The sequence below is a fragment of the Cynoglossus semilaevis genome, chromosome 2 (genome assembly GCF_000523025.1).
Source record: "Cynoglossus semilaevis isolate Cse_v1.0 chromosome 2, Cse_v1.0, whole genome shotgun sequence".
Lineage (NCBI taxonomy): Eukaryota > Metazoa > Chordata > Actinopteri > Pleuronectiformes > Cynoglossidae > Cynoglossus > Cynoglossus semilaevis.
In genome coordinates this window covers 2,890,578-2,898,002 of record NC_024308.1, presented here as the reverse complement: position 1 = coordinate 2,898,002, position 7,425 = coordinate 2,890,578, and the positions used below count along the sequence as shown (strand labels likewise).

Genomic DNA, 7,425 nt, shown 5'->3' with positions numbered 1-7,425 from the left:
GTGTGTGTGTGTCTGTATGCAGCACTGCAGGTAAGGTGCTCTGCAGGGTAATTATGCACAACCTCCGGAGTATTCACACTGGGGCATTGTGGGTATTTTTGTTTGTTTTGGCCATTTCCTTTTCTTCCTTTTTTTTTTTTTTTTTAACAGTCACTCCCATGAATGAAAAATTAAATGTACCTTTGTGGCTGATGTTGAAGTTTAAAAGCGCATTCATCTGCATATTAGGATTGATGCTAGAGGGAAATGTGATCACGTCTCTGGACTCCAGACACATGTTTGTGAAATTAATATGCACTTGATGGGCTCAGGGAGAGGTGTCCATGAATATTCATCAGGCTTAATGTGGACGTCTGCAGCCAATATCACCGGCGATTAGAATAAAACATTCTTAATGTTCTTAATTGGCCACAGTCCCACGACTGCATTAGGTTTTCATCTTCAGAACCTTTGACGTGTCCAATTCAAATCCTGCAGCCTAACCTCAGAATACTAAAGCGCTTGAACTTTGATCAAAGCAATTAACCCGCTCCGTCAATGATTAAATGAAGCAGAGCATTGACATTGACTAACAGGACTTATTGAAATGTGGATTCTGTCTTGACCAATTAAAGTCGGTTTAACTTCAGTGAAGACAAATTACTTCTAAAATACTCAGATTGACACACTTTTGTCATCAGATTACATGGAGCCGCAAAGTGATATCTTACGTCTGTGTAAAACACAACTGCATGTGTCCACCTTAAATCCATGTCCCCTCTGTATCCTTGTTGGTGGATTAGATTCCAGTTCAAGCTCCAATTTCTCATGGTATTTCTGCACAACTCAAAAATAATTTTCTTTTCTTTAAAATTTCTGCACAACTCAAAAATAATTTTCCTTTCTTATAAATTTAAAATGGCACATTCTCTGAAAAAAAAATACCTTCACTTCTAAAAAATAATCTGAAACGATGTCCTGTAAGGAGTCAGAACATCAACTTCTGTTAATGTTAAATGTGCATGACCCTTGACCTCCTGTGACTGCTTAGAAAATGCCAAGTTTTGTGAAAAACTACAATATTTACTATCTTTAGGTACTTCATGTAATTTTGTGGGCAAAATATTGTTATAAAAATATGTTCTTCTAAAGTGCATCGATGATGTAGTTTTAAATGTATTCACTAGAAAATGGCTTGTCTATATAAGTCTGAAAACAAAATGTTTTAAAATTATAATATGTATATTACATACAGTAAATACTTAGAAATACCAGTAAAGATACTCCCTTAAATGTACAGTATTGAGCTTGAGTCACGTGGTTGGTTTTCACACAGTGGTCAACCCCGGTCATCTGCTCTACTTTAAATAATCCCAATCCAGTAAATGAAATCTGACCATTTAGCTGTAGCTACTGCTGCTTCACAGTTTCCCTGGTTCATCTGGGTCCTCGTAAATAAAAATGGCACGGTGTGAAAAGAGCCATGGGTGGAGGGGTTCACGCAGCGGCTGCCGGGGTCACCATCCGTCATGGCTCCTTTGCAGACCAAAGAGAGTGGAGTCCCGTTGGAGAACCAGGAAACCCGAGCCTCGCTTAGACAAACACATGCTACTTCCAAAATAACAATGGGCTCCAGTGACAGCGACCAGAGTTCTCTGGACTGACTTGAGGTATGCTGACACTGAGGTACGCTGTGGGGGGGATTGCGTTACCAAGAACGTGTAGACTGTAAACCCCCCCACTCCTCTCCCTCCAAAGAAAAATAAAATAAAACAAAACCCAGGAGGAATAGGATTGACGGAACCGATGGTAAAGGTAATGAGAAGCGACAGGTTCAGGGAACTTTCTGGGCTGTGTGTGTCATAAAACAGAAAAAGGGTCAGGACAGATCGTTTCCTTGTAAAGACACTTGGAAATCTAGAGCAGCTATTGTTCTCCGGTGCATCTTCAGAATGTCGCTCGACTGCAGGCCACCCCTGACTCTGTATATGGACGACAATCCAGTGATTAAATATAGCAGCTGATACAATAGACTGTCGGGCAGGTTGTGTGTGTGTGTGTGTGTGTGTGTGTGTTGGGGGTGGTGTAAAGGATTTTCCATGTAAAGATTTGAAATAGCGTCCAACAGATTCTGTTAAGTTCTAATTACTGTTTATTTCTACAGCGTACATCTGAAGTACTTTGACATACGGCCTGTTCATGTAAAAATGTATAGGTGTTTATTAATTTATAGCCCCTCAATAAGTCAAACACTGTTGTGTACATAGCACCATCTGCAGGGAAGGAATGGTAGCTCCGTGCAATTTTTTTGTTTGTTTTTTTCAATGCAAAATCCCAAATTTCTGTATACTACCACTGTATACTGTAAAGCACGTCTCGGCCGTTCTAGTGGTTCAGATGTTTCATTGCAGTCAGCGTGTCTCAGAAAACTGACCACACTGTGTTTCACCCATGGCGGGGGGGGCAGAGACTTATCAGTGAAGCTTGAAACAAGTGTCAATTTGACAAGAAGAGCACTTGCTGTCTGACAGACACAACCCGGGTTCAAAACAGCTACAAAAGCCGCTGTGCATTCGTGAAGTCAGCGGGGATACGCAGTCAGCTAAATGTAACGTGTACATATTTCGCAGTAGGAAGTGTTCTGTCAGCTCAGAGCAGGTATCTGTCAGCAGGCTGTATCCTTCTGGGCTGCAGCAGGAGGAAGCAGCCTTGACCAGTCCTTTTTTGCCCTGCACCGCCACCCAGCTGCCCTGAAGGGGTGGGCAGTAAAGCGACACTTGCAGCAACACACACACACACACCGATGGATCACAGGCAAATGTATTTGCACCTGTGCTAGCATGAAGTGTTCTCCTGCTGTACGTGTAAGGTGCTGAGGGAAATATATCAACAATTTTTATCACGGGGAAGACCTTTAAGATCGGGTTTCGTCTTTTCTCTGACAGCCGGGAAAATAAAGAAACGAGATCTCCCCTCATTATGTTAAATATCCTGGTCATAGAGTTTAATGCTGCAGCCTGCTAGCATCCACATGCTGTCGGGTTTTCTTGTGCTGGCTGAACGTCACACTACTGTCTGCAGTAAAAAAAAAAATCTGGCCCTGGACATGAATCATGTATTGAGGGTCAGTCTCAGCTGGAGATGCTTCTCTGTTCAGTGGTGAAATTTCCTCAGGAAAAGTTGTCTTTTCCCACTATTTTATCAAATTAAAAAAAAGAAATGTTTGGAAAAAAAAACGTGGACTGCTCTCTCCAATATTGGGAAAATACAGTTATTTTGACCCGGAGGGAAAAATGCAATAAATACACCAATCAGCGCTGCAATAAAATATTAGTGGGGGAACTGGGATGCATGGATGTGCTGATGTTTGTGACTGTGTACTTCCAATAACCTTGTAAAAAACTGTGTACTTTAAGAGTTTCATGGAGTTGACATTTTTGTAGAGTGCAGTCATTTTGGATAGGTTCATGTCCTGGGGATTCGTTACGGATATTTACGATTTAGAGTAAAGCGAAAGCCCTGTGTGTGTATGTGTGTACGTTGTGTATGTGTGTTGTGTGTGTGTGTGCGCTAATCAGTGTGGGCAGTGGCAGCTAAACTCCTTCCACTTCCTCCCCCTGCTCCTGCACTTCTTCCAGCTGCCCAGATTTACAGGTGCCACTGACCTTTTCATCATAGGAAGTCTCCACAACTCCCCAGGCCTCCCACCAGCAGCTCTCATCCATCCATCCATTGCTCCTCCTCCTCCTCTTCCTCCTCCCACGGCATGCCTCAAACATTCAACCCACCTGCCCTCCTCCAGCCCCAGAAAAAAAAAAGAATTGCAGAAATGAAGAACTATATCTTAAAGACTATTGAGGCAGTTGGGAAAAAGAAGGGAAGGGATTTTGATTAGACCGAAGCTTCACCTGCTCTTTGATTAAGAGCTGATAGTTGGTGATTTTTTTAATTTCGTTTCTAATGGGTCGAAGGAAATGCCAGATGTCAGGAATCAGTGTACAGCTCCAAAAACTGCTACCTTCTCTGCTACGTGTGTTTATATATATAAACATAAATGTATATATGTGTTTATATATTCACATATATAAACATATATACATATATGCATATATGTTTGTATGTGTATATATAAACATATATAAACAAATATTTACATATATGCATATATGTTTGTATATATGTATATATAAATATGTATAGACGTATAATATATAGATGTATAAAAATATGTTTATATATGTTTTCATATATACACAAATATACAGGTATATAAACATATCTAGTAATTTGTAAAAAAAAAAAAAAAATTAGAACCTAATTATAAAACTATTAAAATTTATATTTTTATGGTTTGTTGTTATTACCCCCCCCTACCTCCCCCCCCGCCCCAACGTTTTTTGTTATAAGCACTCCTTAACATATCACTGTTCCTTAACATATCAATAAAGCATCGGTTTTCCACTATATCTGTTTTATGTGCCTATTGACTGACTTGATAGGCCCAAAACTACAGGAACACAGAGTAAAGCTGACCCGCAATGTGCCATTCAGAGTGACCGTTAACTTCAGCACCACAGATAGATTAGTGCAAATAGCCTCTTGTAAGCCTGAAAACCAATTACACCTCCATTCTTGTAATAATGAACTCATGAACCCAGCTTTATTGGAGAGGCCTGAGAGATTGGAATCAATACAAATGGACTCGAGAGGCAAAGGGGGTGCGGTGAGCTAGATTCACTGCACCGCGGGAAAAGCTTCCCCAAACTTGAATTTATTTGGATGTCAATGGGCTCTCGATTAAATCAATCACACCTTCCCGTCTGGCCTTTACTGCTTATTCTCAGGGAGTGGATTTAGCTGTTTAAGACTGATATTTATTTAGACGTCGCGGTAATGGCAAAATAATTAATCTGCGTTATTGGTCCCATCTTGGAATTGTGCATAATATTGCTATTAGTACCTGTGTATTGAACCCAGGGGGATTATTCAGGGGTGTTGAGAAGAGGAGTGAACCACACATGGTCCTGGGAACTGTATTGAACTGTCCTGGACTAAATGGGATCAAAGTCCATGGCCCTCCCTGGTCTCCATTATAGAGAATTAATTTTCCTGCATATCAAAACACTATTAGAGGCTGAGGTCAGAGTCAAGTGGGGGCCAAAATGATATTGATTTTGTGTGTCACACATACACATTCAGACATAGGCGTTCAGTGGACGGTGGAGTGAATTACCACAGGAAAAGGTCAGAACATTTAGACGGGCCTTCAGAAACATTTATGTGATGGAGACACTCCACCCCATGGCACTGTCTCTTCTACTGTATCCAGTATGTCATTTACCCATCATGCTTAGATCATAATTTATTTCACAGTCAAAAAGTCAGATTTTTATAATTAAAAACATATCTGATTTTATGTGCTATAACGTTGTCTCTCGGGTGTGTCCAACAGCTTTGTTTTATTTATTTTAATTCTTTTTTTTTTTCAAGCTTTTGACGTTTTATTTGCTAAGGTTTTTCAACCCTGTTTTCAAGCTTTTGACGTTTTATTTGCTTAGGTTAAAAACAACAATCTGTGTAAAAATTGAGTGAAAATTATTGTCAATTATTGTCATTACTGACAGAACATGTAAAAGGAACTTGATGTCAGTTCTTAGACGATGCAAAAGCGGGTTGTTGAATGTGAATATGAATTTCAAGTCTTTTTGACCAACTTGATGTCAGTTCTTAGACGATGCAAAGAAGCGGGTTGTTATCATAAATAATATGAATTTCAAGTCTTTTTGACTTTTTCACTTAACCTCAAATTCAAAATGTATGTGTAAATGAACTTATGTCCATATCAGTGTGTTTGTAATACATTTTTTTTTTGGTTTCAATGAGAAAACTTTGAAATCTATTTGTGGTGTCAGAGAAGCATGTTCTCAGATGTTTTACAAGCAGAACATCCTTCCAACTGCCTGAATGTGTGTGTTTTCTACAGAGACGGAGAGAAACAAAGGGAGTGGTGTGTGTGTGTCGGCGTGGGCTGTATTGTGTTTTCTCGTCCTGGCCCGTAAACCCATCCTGTGCCAATACTTAGAAACCCAGTGACGTCACCCGTTGGCTCGGAGGCACGCAATGTATACGGAATGCAGCCCGGAGTCTGTGGATATTTTTGGGATTCATAGAAGGATTCTTAGGGGAACACCATGTTGTGCAGAACCTGTTGAAAGAAAAGGTAAGAAAATGGTCTGGGCCAATTAAAAAAAAACATTGACTCCTGAATGGATTTTCCTCTGATTTGGGACTTTTTGTGCCGCTTTTTCCCTTTTCCTGGTAAACAGTGCTGTACCTGACGCCTTTCCCTGACAAGGGGATAGTGGCACGGGATCCTCAGGATGGGACGTAACGGCTTTCAGCACTTCCTTGCATCAACCCCCCCATCCCTCCCCGCAACTGAAGTGCGACTCTTGCGTGTTTTATGGCGAGGCCTGGGTGAGTATGAAAACAAACAAGGACCTGACTCAGAAGCTTTGATCTCCCGTTTCCTGGTCCATTATTTACGTCTGTTTCTCACGAAGCGTTTTTTTTTTTTCCTTCGTCTGTCTGTTTCACTTGATTACTATGCACTTCCTCAAACATTTTCAGACTGACCCCAGACAATGTGTTGTGCTTTAATGGTTTCTTCTTGCAGGAAGCTATAAAGGAAAGGACTTTAGAGTTATTGCTATTTTTTTTTTTCTATTTTCTTTTTCAGGTCCTGGTGATTAAACCAAGCAAAACGGAGCTCCCAAGAAAAATGTAAGTTATAATTGTTTGCTGAAAATATATAGAAGAAAATGCTATTATACACATTGGGTGTTTGCTTCGCAGTATTTTTAAAGATGAAACCTGATAGACATTAATAAATTAGGAATTTGATAATGCTTATGAACGTCTACTCTGTAAACATTTAAAAACGTCACAGAATACTGAGAGTAGAAGTCTGTCAGCCGGCCAACGCTGATATTTATAGGTGAAATCGAAACTCATGCTCTCTCATGAAATACCGGTACGTTTTCCCTACTTTACTGCGTGTATTAAATATTATGAGGACAAAAAATGATTACTTCACTCTTCATCGTCCAAGTGTGTGGTTTAAAGTTGAAACCTGTGCCTTCGGACCACCTCAGAGTTAGACACAGCAAAAACTAAGCTGGGGGAAAGTTAAATGAAATGACCAAAAACACAGAAAGAAATCAGTGATGATACAGTATGAAGTCAGTTGTGATGAACCAGCTCTGACTGGAGGCCTGACCAGCATTTCTCTCACCCTGACCCGTGGGCTTCACCAGCTCAGCAGATAAAGCAGAAAAGGCTTGTTCTCAGTTGAAACCGCTGCCCCGTCTGATCCAAAATGGTGGATGTCATTAGAGACCCTGCCTCCTGGGGTCCCCACGCTGCGGCCCAGCCGGCATGTGATGT

General features: G+C 40.5%; 1 protein-coding gene across 2 annotated transcripts in view; it reads left to right on the top strand.

Annotated features, from left to right (window-relative positions):
- LOC103393976 (nuclear receptor subfamily 5 group A member 2) overlaps nt 1-7,425 on the top strand; it is an 82,122-nt gene that overhangs the window by 6,371 nt on the left and 68,326 nt on the right. For both annotated transcript variants that reach the window (XM_008331123.3, XM_008331108.3), the window contains exons 2-4: nt 5,963-6,199; nt 6,306-6,456; nt 6,719-6,762. The gene's annotated coding sequence lies outside the window, so the exon portion shown is untranslated. The remainder of the gene's footprint in view (nt 1-5,962; nt 6,200-6,305; nt 6,457-6,718; nt 6,763-7,425) is intronic.